This window comes from Xyrauchen texanus, chromosome 43 (genome assembly GCF_025860055.1).
Source record: "Xyrauchen texanus isolate HMW12.3.18 chromosome 43, RBS_HiC_50CHRs, whole genome shotgun sequence".
Lineage (NCBI taxonomy): Eukaryota > Metazoa > Chordata > Actinopteri > Cypriniformes > Catostomidae > Xyrauchen > Xyrauchen texanus.
The window spans coordinates 12,375,716-12,388,202 of NC_068318.1; the positions used below are offsets into that span (position 1 = coordinate 12,375,716).

The window sequence follows — 12,487 nt, forward strand, 5'->3', positions numbered from 1 at the left end:
GCGGGCGAGGAATGAGGATCTAAATGCAGATTTTAATAAAACAAAGATGAACAAGGTAACTCAGAATAACATGAAACAAAACACAGAGAACCAGGCACAGAACATGGCAATACATGTGAAGACTGACAAAGAAACCAGGGGGAAAAAACAGGGAGTACATGACAGAGTAAGGAGGATAAAACCGCTGGAGGAGAGGGCGGGGCCCCTGGAGGAAGCGTCTCTGGTGGAGCGGGTGAGGAGTCTCTGGGGGAGCAGGTGGAGCCACTGGAGGAGTCGTCTCTGGGGGAGCGGGCGAGACTCTTGAGGGCGGAGCCATGGAATACTGAGGGCGGAGCCGGGAGAGGTTCTACAAAGGCAGGCAGAGCCGGGAGAGGCTCGAGGGACAGAGCCGTGGAAGGCTCGAGGGGCGGAGCCATGGAAGACATAAGAGTCCTGGATGACTGGGGAACAACCTCCATGGTCATGAGCACTGGCAGCGACTGGGGAGAAGGTGTCCTTTTCCGCGTAGTCACGGGAGCGGACGAGGGCATAGGTTCTGGATCTTTGGCCGTGGCAGGCGTGGGTGCTGGCTCTTTGGCCGTGGCAGGTGTGGGTGCTGGCTCTTTGGCCGTGGCAAGCGTGGGTGCTGGCTGATTGGCCATGGCAGGCGTGGGTGCTGGCTGATTGGCCATGGCAGGCATGGAGCAAGGAGCCGTGGCAGGCTTGATCCACTATGTTAAGTGATCCGCAATGTTTTCAGAGCCTTCTCCACATATTCGTAGAGTGTCCAGTGAGGATCAGCTGGAGGGTAAAAGTCCTGGATGACTGGGAAATTACCTCCATGGTCGTGAGCACAGGCTGAGACTGGAGAACGACCTCTGTGGTCGTGAACAATAGCAGAGACTGGGGTAAGACCTCTGTGGTCGTGAGCATGGGCTGAGACTGGGGAATGACCTCCGTGGTTGTGAGCATGGGCTAAGACTGGGGAATGACCTCCATGGTCGTGAGCACGGGCTGAGACTGGGGAACGACCTCTGTGGTTGTGAGCATGTGCTGAGACTGGGGAATGACCTCCATGGTCGTGAGCACGGGCTGAGACTGGGGAATGACCTCCGTGGTCGTGAACAAAGGCAGAGACTGGTGTACGACCTCCGTGGTCATGAGCATGGGCAGCGACTGGGGAGCGACCTCCATGCCATGGCAGGCTTGGAGCAAGGAGCCGTGGTAGGCTTGGACGATGGAGCAGAAAATGCAGGTTTTGGCCCGGGGTTACCACCATAATCCACTGTGTTCAGTGATCCGCAATGTTTTCAGAGCCTTCTCCACATATTCGCAGAGAGTGACATCTTTATACACTGACACACAGAGGTGTTTGCTAATATACTCAAAAATAGGGATTAAAGACTCTTGGATAATTGGTTCAATGGTTTCATCAAATGGCATTTGCAATGCATTTAACTTCCGTAATGTGACATGTTAAACAAAATATTTAGGGAAATAACGTAGGACTAGTTTTTAATCCATTGTGGTTTGGACTGTGAAAAGTAGGCTATGTTATTGACTTCTATTCATTCATTTTCTCTTCTATACATCCTTGGTTACGCCAGAAGAAAATAAATGTTGTTTCAGTAGTGCATTTTCGATTGAAAACCCTGTTGCATTAATTACATTATTCATGATTCAACATTAACAAACATTATTACATTAAATTATGCTTAAAATATGATTAAAACTGCAGCTGATTACAAAAAGAAAGTGCAGTTGCTTGCTAGGTGACGTCAATGTAATTGAATCTATTAGCGTGGACGTGTACTTAATTAAAGCAAACCTTTTTTTATTAGAATAACATGCAATAATGAATCATCATCATTTTGATTTTGATTTCCTGTCATCTTTATATAATATCCTTATCTTGCAAAAAGTGCTGATACACTGCTTTAGATATACTGTATATCTCACCTGTAGCATTTATCCGCAGTCCCTTACCCCGTAGAGCACTTCCCAAAGGTCACTGTGGAGATGAGGATGTCAAGTTAATTGTGATATTCTGGAGGGTCTGTTCAGACTGCTCATTCTCAACGCATTAGATGAGTCTGACACTAAAATTACAGAGTGGGCCATGAAAGCGTGCAAGCATCCTCAAAGTGAAGTAGAGGGCTTATCTCAGTCGCACAGGCAGTTGATGCTTAAATCATCTATTGGCCATTTGGAGGGTTTAAGACATTTCTTGTAACACTCTCAGGATGGCGAAACAGCCTGTTGCTAAACACACAAACACACACATTTTTGTTTTCATATCTTTGTGAGGACTTTGTTGACTTTTGTGCATTATATTTTCTATTTCTTAACCCTACGCCTACCACTCAACCTACCCTTTTTTTTGCAATGCATTTTCTAGATGCACTTGCTGATGTCCCAACATAGTCTCATGACAACTTGTAATTATTTGTACGAGATGGCAAGTTCGAAAATATCATAATTTGGCTTTCAGTCCAACAAATCATATATGCTTCCTTTTGTCTCGTTCCAAAATATTATATTTTGTGTCTTCTATGGTACACAAGTTATTTTACTTTTAAAAGCATGGTAAGGTTTAGGATTTGGAAAAGGGTTTAGAATTTATGGTTAAATTAGTGGTTTGGTTTAGGGATTAAATCGTAAGAATGCTTGTTCAAACCCGGATATTTCTCTTTCTTCAATGGTACACAACAGTGATTTTCCAATTAAAATAATGGTTGTGTTTAGGGGTTGGGTAAGGGGTTAGACATAATTATTAGGTTTAGGTTTGAGTTAGGTGTTATACTTAGGAAAATTCATAATAACGTAACTGATCCTGCTCGACCAGCTCCGAGCGAGATTTGAATCGGCGTCAACCGACATGGGAGGTGGGAGTGCTAATGAGGAGGATAAAGTCTACAGCCCCTAGCATTAGTCGCAGGAGCACCTGTTGAGGCTAGAATAATGAGGTTTACACATACCACACAGCTAACATGTATAAGTTGGCTCCTGTTACAATACAATTTTAGCTGGTTAGCTTATTTTTCTCTATGGGAGTAAAAGTTGTGTTTTCACAAGCCCCATTCACACTGTAAGCGACTTGCAGCCACAAAGCAACAAGAGACCATTTATTTTCTATGAGAGCTGGCAACAGAATGTGGGCATGTCAAGGGATGCAACAAAGTTGGAAAAAGTTCAACTTTATGCTATGCAGAGTGATTCTACAGCAACTACAAATAGGAATGAAGCTCATGCCATATGTCCTCTGTGAGATACTGGTGTCAAGTTCAAGCAAGTCAGAGAAGTTAATGTCATTGATTTCACTGTTCTTTGTAATTTGTCTGTAACCATATACATCGATAGTAAAAATAAATATGAATGGAATACCATGTCAGATAATGTGTTTGTTTCATCTATTGATATATACTGTATATATATTGTTCATCAATTTCATGATATGATCATTGAGCACTGCTGCAGTTTATATAAAAAACACTTTCCCATCCAGGATGCTAATTTGTTTTGTGGTAAGTAGATTAGTTGTCAGATTGGATGACTTACCAGAAATTGTCGACATTGTGAGTGAGTTTGTTTCAGACATTGATAGCTCTTTTGTGTTGTTCATGATATGATGCATTGAGCATGGCTGGTTTTTCTGTTAATTCACTCCCCCCTATAGAATATAAATTATTAGGGGTTACAATATCTTAGTTTTATAGACAATATTTCATCTATGATCTGATTTCCTAAAGCTATGGCCAGTTGTGCATTCGACTAATAATGTTATAGCAAGTAAGAGACTATAGTGACATTGTCACTGACAGTGTGAACAGGGCTTTAGTACAAGATGGCGAAATCATATTGTTATGACTTGTCATGGACAGGTTGGGTATCCAACTAGATTCACACTGAAAAATGCGGCACTGTAACATTAACAGCTTCACACATCTTTCGAAACAATATGCAAAGTTCTACGATGTTGCCAAAATGTCTGCTGCATATTTCTTTACAGTGCAAATTCACAAGCTAAGCTTTTCTGACTATGCCTTCATTACTACTTAGTCCACATGTGTAAGTGTGTGTGTCAGGAACTAGAGATTTTGAGAGTGGGGATTAGTGTCATACAGCTTTCAAGGGACACAGATGTTTTGGGACAAACCTGAGGAGGAGGGTGTAAAGACTTGAGTACGCATAGCCGGCCCCCAATAGGGCTAATCAGCCGAGGAGAAGGATAAAGCCGAGCCGGATGCGGCAGTTCGAGAGATCCACACACAGATGCCATTTGTGTTTATGTTTGTATCTTTTTACGTTTTCATTAAACATTATTTTGACTCTTCAGCCGGTTCCCGCCTCCTCCTTGCCCATTTTAAACCCTGTTACATTGGTGCCAAAATCCGGTAAGGAAGAGGGATGTGCTGTCATGGAGTTCACGCCAATGCCATCCACCAAAAGGAACAGCCACGGCCGTCCGTTGGGGGACAGAGGTGTCACTGCCGGCCGCCTGACACAGAAGAACGGTCACCATCCGCGAGGTGAGGAGGGGCTCGCTTCCGGACGCCTGGAGCAGTGGAGCTGCTGCCAGGGATGGAGAGGCTCGCTACCTGCAGCCAGAATGCGAAGGGGTGTTCCATCCACCAGGGGTCGGAGGACTCGTTGCTGTCCGCCAGGGGAGGAGTGGCTGTCGTCCGCCAGAAGGTGGAGGAGTGGTCTATGACCAGGCAACGGCGTGTCTGGGAATCGGCAAGCAATTCTTCTCTTTTTCTCTCACTGTTGCTGCTCCTCACACTTTCCCTATCCCCTTTTACCTCCCCTTGTCTCCCTCCCAGGTCTTGAGAGGCGGGGAAAGCCTGCTAGCAGGTGCGGCTGGAAGGACAATGCTCCCATGAGGTGGGGTTTACGTCATGCCGGGGGTTCCCTAGCCTGAGGCAAAGGAGGGAGGAGTGTGACAAGGAGGAGGGCAGGGCGAGGCCGTGAGTGCACACGACCGGCCCCCAATCGGGCCAATCAGCCGAGGAGAGGGGTAAAGCCGCGCCGGATGTGGCAGTTTGAGAGAGAGAGCCACATGCAGCTGCCATGTGTGTTTATGTTTGTGTCTTTAAAGTTTACTTTAAACATTATTTTGACTGTTCAGCTGGTTCCCTCCTCGCCCATTTTAAACCCTGTTACAGAGAAATTATGATAGAGGCATGAAGAATACAAAGGCATAACATTTTGCTTCAGCAGGTTTTAGTGAGAAGACTGGGATGGAAAATGTATTTTAAGTCCAAGCAATGTTGTCAAACTGATTTTGGCACTTGTCACAAGCAGAGTTCTACAGTCAATAGAATTAGCACTGTCATTGTGTGTGTGACAATTTAGATAATTACAGCCCTTCCTCGCACAACACACATACACAATAAACAAGACAGCTGCCTCCTTATGCATCTGAGGAGCTCCTACTTGGGTGTTGGGCAGTCACATTTATAAATTGTTAAGCATTTAATTCGGAAATACTATGGTAGCACAATCAAAACAAATGAAGACAGCAAAAGCTATTCTTTCTGTAGTACAAGTGGATAAGCATAAGTGAATACACAACCAACTTACATTTATTCATACATTTATTATGGTTTAGAGAAAGGGTTAATTCACAAAACAAAATATTTTACTCACCCTCATTTTGTTCCAAATTTATATGACTGCTTTCTGCCATCTTTCACATGCACATGGCCTTTCCAACACCACAACTTGGGTATCATTGAGAATTCCAAGTTAAATATGACTACACTTGGACATTCATTTACATGTAACTCCTAATAATAACACTCCACTTGAAAACAACATCAAACTGATATGACATGCACCTAGTGTGGAGATGTTTTTAAAATTATTTAGGAAAGTCATAGACGATCCTGGACATCTCTAAGCGATTTGGTCACACAGTAAACAGAAATAAGCTGTGTATTGGAACTGATAAGCTGTGTATTGTCTTTCCAGCTAGCTGTCCCTGCCTTCCAATAGTCAAAATGATGAATGATTTTTCTGGTTTGAAAATGTCAACCAGCAGGGGTTCATTGTGCTGAAACTGCTGCAGTGTCTCTGTTTATTATATTGCTAGTTCAGCTGTGTTTATGCTCTTTATGCCTAGTTTAATCTTTTGGACTTCTTGTGACATTTGAATCTTTTAGACTTTCAGCAAACATGAGGGCTAAAGTCATAATTATTACTTGTGGAAAATGTCATGGTTACTGTTGTAACCTCTATTCCCTGAGGGAGGGAACAAGACGTTGTGTCGAATGAAGTGACAGAAGGGGTCTTCCTTGGGAGCCTTGCGTATCTCTGAACTTGAGAAAAGGCCAATTTGAAATTGGCAGACAGAATTTGCATGTCCCGCCCCCGGACATACGGGTATAAATGGAAGCGGGCATGTGTCTGTCAGTCAGGTTTTTGCACTGAGGAGCCGAGAATAAGGCATGGCCGTTTACAGTGGTAAGTCTAGTGCCGGGGCAGGGAAGGAAGGTTACAACAGTAACCGTGACGTTCCCCTTCTGTCACTCACTCAACGTTGTGTTGAATATCTCTCGCAAAGAGTGTGAAGTGGCTGGGGCTATCTTAGCGCTATGAAAATTTGTTGGGGAAGGCGGTCTTTCCCGGTCCTATTCTTTCAGGGGGAAAAGACCCTGCGGCGGCCACATCCTGCCCAGACTAGGGGGAGGTAACATGTGGCAAATACACCATGATGGTTGTGAAGCCGTACGTGGGAGCGGCATGGTGGTAGGTCCTGCCTAATGAGGGGGGAGCTCTACAAGTACAGCGACCGGGGGCAGTCCCAAGTCTCCCTTGGGACTGCCCAAGGGAGACGCGACACGGGGGCCGTACTGCGGAAAATGCATCACGGGGGTTGCCTGAAGAGAGATCTAAGCCCGTGGAATAATATTTGCAGGCCGGAAGGCTAGGGAGGAGAACATCTGCAGCCCCGAAGGTGGTGCGGCAAATGAAAATAACACAAACAAGGATTCTCCTCCCGGCCCTCCACTGGGGGATGGAGTGGTCTTGGTACCAGCTCCAGAGCTAACGTCTGACTGCCTAGTTCGCCCATCTCAGGAGCTCTTCGGAACTTTCCTGGTCCTGGAAGTGGTCCTGGAGACTGGGGGCGTACGCCGCCTGCAAGGTGCTCGATGGTGGGGCTGAGAGTTGGGCCCGGGTTGAGGCAGAGCTACCTGTTGTTTAGCCCCAGGGGGACACCTTCGGTGGGCAGGCGGTGCGCACTTGTTTGGCGATGCCGCGGCATGATGTGGTTGATCACCTCTGTCTGCTTCTTCACCGCCAAAAACTGCTGTGCGAATTTGTCGATGGTGTTGCCGAAGAGGCCAAGCTGGGAGATGGGGGCGTTGAGAAACATGCCTTGTCAACGTTGTGCATCTCGACCATGTTCAGCCAGAGGTGACACTCCTGGACCACGAGGGTGGCCATCGCCCGCCCGAGTGCCTGTCCACCTGGGGGACCTCCGTGTACCCGTGGCCATCCAGGGAAGTGAGATCGGACGAGCGGAGAAGGGTCAGTTCTGGGCAGAAAAAGGTGCCCTCCACGACTTTGTCAGCTTGTCATGAACTTCCGGGAAAATGGTACCGGTGGGCGGCGTGGCTGGAGCTGGGTCTGGAGCCGAGGTACCAGTCATCAAGCCGCAAAGGCTGTGGGGAGGATGGAGGGTTCCAGTCCAAGCCCACGCTCACGGCAGCCTGGGAAAGCATATCGGCCATCTGTGTGTCAGCCTCAGACTAGGTGGGCTGGCCCGAGTCCTCTGCGTCAGATGCCTGGACGCTCTCCGATGCAGCGCTGATGTCATCCAATTCCGGGTGCTCAAGGCAAGGAACGTGTCGGGGGCGGGTGGTTCGTGGGGATATACCTAGCGAAACCGAGCCCATCATCATCCCCAAATCGTCTTCATCGCCAGCCATGTCGTCCTCAATACCGTGGGAAGGAGCAGCGACGCGGTGGGCGGCTGAAGTGGGCATTCACCTTGAGAAAGGAGAACCGTGACTGCAACGCTGCAATGGTCATGTTCTCACAGTGAGTGCATGAACTATCCACGAACGCCACTTCAGTGTGATTGCAGCCCAGGCACACGAGGCAGCGTCTGTGGCCATTGGTCTTGGAGAGATATTGACCGCAGTAGAGGTGAGTGGAACAGAGGAGAACTCAGCTTGCTGTGGCACAACCACTCGGCTCCGAATAAAAAATGCTAATTCTGTCTGCCAATTTCACACTGGCCTTTTCTCAAGTTCAGAGGTACGTGAGGCTCCCAAGGAAGACCCCTTGTGTCACTTCATTCGGCACTACGTCGAGTGAGTGACAGAAGGGGAATTACATATTTTAGAAGTCTTTAGGCTCAAAAGATACACCAAGTTAGTATGTGACCACAAAAGCTTCTAGTTTATATGCTCATTTGCTATACATTTAGAATTAGCATATACCCATATTTTTCTACAGTTTTTGCAGGACAATAGTATAGCCGACATAAAATGCAGACACATTTGTCTTGCTAAGGCTAATTTCATAACATTGAGTATCAAACGCAATTAAATTATGTTTTCATACTTTTTGCATAATTATGGCCAAATTATAGCTTGATTGGAAGTGACACCCAATAAAAACATTCTGCTCACAAGTGATATTTCTTCAAACATCTTAATTATCTCAAGAATTCTCGTCACTAACACTTTTGTTGACTTGGTTATCAAACACATAACTTTGTTAGGGTCAGAATTGTTTAGTGTGGTGAAAATGACACCACACGTTATTTAGTAGGCATTATGCTGTGTTCCATTCAACTCGGAAAGTCTGAATTTCCAACTTCCTACAAGGAAATGTGCAATGGAATCAGACTTCCAGCTTGGAAGCTCGTGGGAAAACCTTCAACAATTTTGCAGAGATGCAGTTGCGTGATGTCAATAAAACATGTCGGCACCCAGATGTACATAATAATAAACATTCACTTTGATTCAATAATATCTATAGATGAGTAAAAGTTCCTACATAACCTCATAATAAAAGCTGCTTAGCAAACATATGTAGAGACAGATATATGGTCAATTATACTGTCTTATTATAGTCATATACCTGTTCAATTAATGCCAACAGTGCAGCATTGTCAGAAAAGAGATTACGACTGTAATTATTTACATTTTGATGGTAACTCTGCAACCCCCTTGAGTTATGAATTTTGTTACAACACAGCGGGACAGCGCGTTGCCATTGCGTTGAACATGCATTCGCATTTACGCAGTTTATTTACATAGACAACATCTATTTCTGGCCTTTCTGAACTACAATCTATCCCAGCTCACACTAAGCATTTTCTTGTAATGTCTGTTCTTTATTTTGGGGTTTTGGATTCATGTTAGTTGAGAATGGGCCTCACATAAAATAATGAACCTGAATGCAAAATATTATTTAAATCTTCATCCTCATAGGTGAAATATATCCACAGTCACATGAGACACAACAAACAGGAAATGGAGACCCACTCTCCTCGCTTGAACTAGGGCCTTTGTTCAGTGGAATTTTCACCAGGCTGGGGAAAGCTGATTGAAAATACAGCTACTCCCAGGGCTACTGGGCTATGAAAGCCTCTATTTGAAGGCAGGGCTTGAGCCAAAATTCTCACTGTGCATTTGAAATGAAAGGACAAGGCAACATTTGATGTCTGAGAGCTTCTTCCTGTACCTCGCACACCTCAAACTCATTATCTTTAAGAGTCGAGTCAGTTAGGTTGATTAATACTTTTAGTTCAGAGAATATTAGTCTTTTTGGCGAGATAAATGGAGAGAGAGAAAACCTGCAGCTGAAATTGTAGTAGATTCTTGCCTTAATTTTGTGAAAAATCACTCAACATCTTTGAGGTTTTGATTTCAGAAGAATAGACTTTATTATCACACAATAAAGCCGAGTTGCCTATGGTGGAACCACAGTACCAACAACTGAACCATCTCTGGTTTGGTTTTACTTAAATACACCTCCTCAAACAAGGTGGGGTTACATGCATTATCTATCATGCTCTTCATTGACTCTGGTCTGACCATATTAAGAAGTAACAGAACGTCCTGTGGAAGAGATCAATTCTCCCAGCGGTCATGAGAGCCCCCCAAGTAATGCTATTCCTGTTTTTGCACATAACTTCAAATGGTCACACATATGTTGAGCACACATTCTATCACCGTCCACAGGCCTTTACACACAGTAAACTGCATGTTTGCCCGTCAGACATAACTGTGGTATAAATCAACAATGTTTTCATTGATTACTCCTGATTAACTTGATAAAAATATACTACATATTCCCTCCTCTGTGACTTTTTATAGTCACAAATTAACATATTTAAGCATGTGCGTGCTCCTGGTTTGGTCTTGTTTTTGCTTGTCACAGGTATGTAGAGTGTATCATACAAAATATTCATCCTAATTTTAAGAGTTGTTGCTTGTAGTGAGATGTCTTCAACCCAGATACTTTGCACATCGTAGAGGGTCACCCTTTGGGGAGAGGTTAACCAGCACTTACACCCAGGGCATGGTTCTTCATATCTTCTTAAATATTCATTGAAGGAATCAATTTCCTCCCAATTTGGTCTTTCAGTCCATTCAGGGTAGTTGCCATTGCCTTGGGCCATTCACATTGATCAAAGTCATCTGCTTTACTGTTGCTTGAATCCTAAATTATTTTTATCAATGATCACATACAACAGAATCTTCTTCCTTCCACAATGTTGTTATCCAGATATGATATTAATTTTAGTTAATTGTGCACCCCATTTCTTTTGGCAATCAGGGCATGCTAATTTTTAGTCACCACCATGTTTTCTTTTTCCCATTATTATTAAAATGTACATGAGTTCAATAACAGCATATACAAAAATAATTTTCCAATCGTAATTCTTCATCATGTAAACAATCCATGGTTTGCTTAATACTACTTTAATAATTTAGGCACTTCTTTGTATGCAACGGTTCTCAAAGCTTTACCTCCAAAATCAATCTATAATTGATCTTCTACACAGGGTGTGATCCCCTGATAACACAGTGGTAGAATGCTTGTTATTCATCGCTGTGATAAAATATTTTAATAAAGCGGTTATTAAGACACAGTCGGGTTGAGTGGAACTCACAACTTCTGGCAGGTTTCTTCTAGACCTCCCTTTTGATGCTTCTTTCCTAAAAGCATCCATCCACTTCCTTATACCCAGTTCACCCTTCTTGGGCATGTTTCCAGGGCGGTGGCACCCTGACTTAGGCAGCTCTCATTTTGCAATTGGAGAGTCTTTACCCGTCATTGGGTCGTCACCTCTTGCCACTGGAGAATTTTACCCATCATTGGGTCATCATCTCTTGTCTCTGGTCTCGGTACCGCTCAGTCCTATTATCTAATCTTTAATAATTTGGTATCCGTAAACAGACATTTTCTTTTGTTGAGCATCACCTGAGAACCGTCACAGCCAATGGAACCATCTACAACTGCTCAAACATTGAGACAATCCAAAACATGGTTAAATTCACAAAGCATTATTCAAAGTTCAACAATCTATTGAAACTGTCCAAATGAAAAGTAAAATGCAACAATTGAACTCATTTATAGTTCACTAATTTCCATTCAAGTTATGTTTTTTCCTTTAGCAAAGGTCACAAAAGACCTTGTCTGTTGGTGAAGACTAACCATCAGAACAAATCAAAATACAGGGTAACCTCTGTCAAGCTTCTAAGATGCTTAATTTAAATCATCACTTTAATTTAATAATTTCTAGGTAGTTTTAGAACCTACATTTATTCTTCCAGATGTACATTCAACCAAATCTCTTATCTTTAGTATGAACTCTTCACTTCAAATTGCCCTCTGAATATAACAAATCTTTAATCATGATGAGGAAAGCTGTTTGAACCTTTCCTTCATATTACTGTATCTAACACATCATTTTCCATATAACAGAAAATAAAATCCACAATAAAATAGACAAGAATCTACTACAAAGTAAAAATTTAAAGGTGACATGTACAATTTGTGTGCCGCAAGCTAGGAGCACCAAACAGAATCGCTAAAATAACGACTGTTTTCAAGCTAGTTTAAAACACTCCAGCCTCTTAGATAGTACCCTGTTGTTAGGTAAAAAAAAACCTGATTGCAATTTCATTGATCTTTTATACTGAGAAATAACTTCAATGTTTTTAACCATAGGATTGAGCGTAACAGTCATATAGTGTGTTACAGCAGTGTCACCATTTGCGGATACTATACAAATGAATGGGGAGAGCCGTATACTGACACCTACATGTCTCAAAATGGTCTGTGTCTTCTCTTATAAAACAGCAATTTTATGGTAGTAATCTCCACAATAATCTCCAAAAGGATTGTTTACTGAAGGTAAGGTTTCCAGTAATAGGAGGTTATCATGATAAAATAAGTAGTATTCGGTCGGTCATGTGATCTCAAAATGGTGGACACCATAAGGCGGCCACATTAGCATACTGATATGACTGCAGTCTTC

At 43.5% G+C, this 12,487-nt stretch overlaps 2 protein-coding genes across 3 annotated transcripts in view; both read left to right on the plus strand.

Annotated features, from left to right (window-relative positions):
- LOC127636083 (serine/threonine-protein phosphatase 2A 55 kDa regulatory subunit B alpha isoform) overlaps window positions 1-12,487 on the plus strand; it is a 1,105,001-nt gene that overhangs the window by 287,642 nt on the left and 804,872 nt on the right. The window lies entirely within an intron of this gene.
- LOC127636085 (PHD finger protein 24-like) overlaps window positions 1-12,487 on the plus strand; it is a 60,143-nt gene that overhangs the window by 31,514 nt on the left and 16,142 nt on the right. The window lies entirely within an intron of this gene.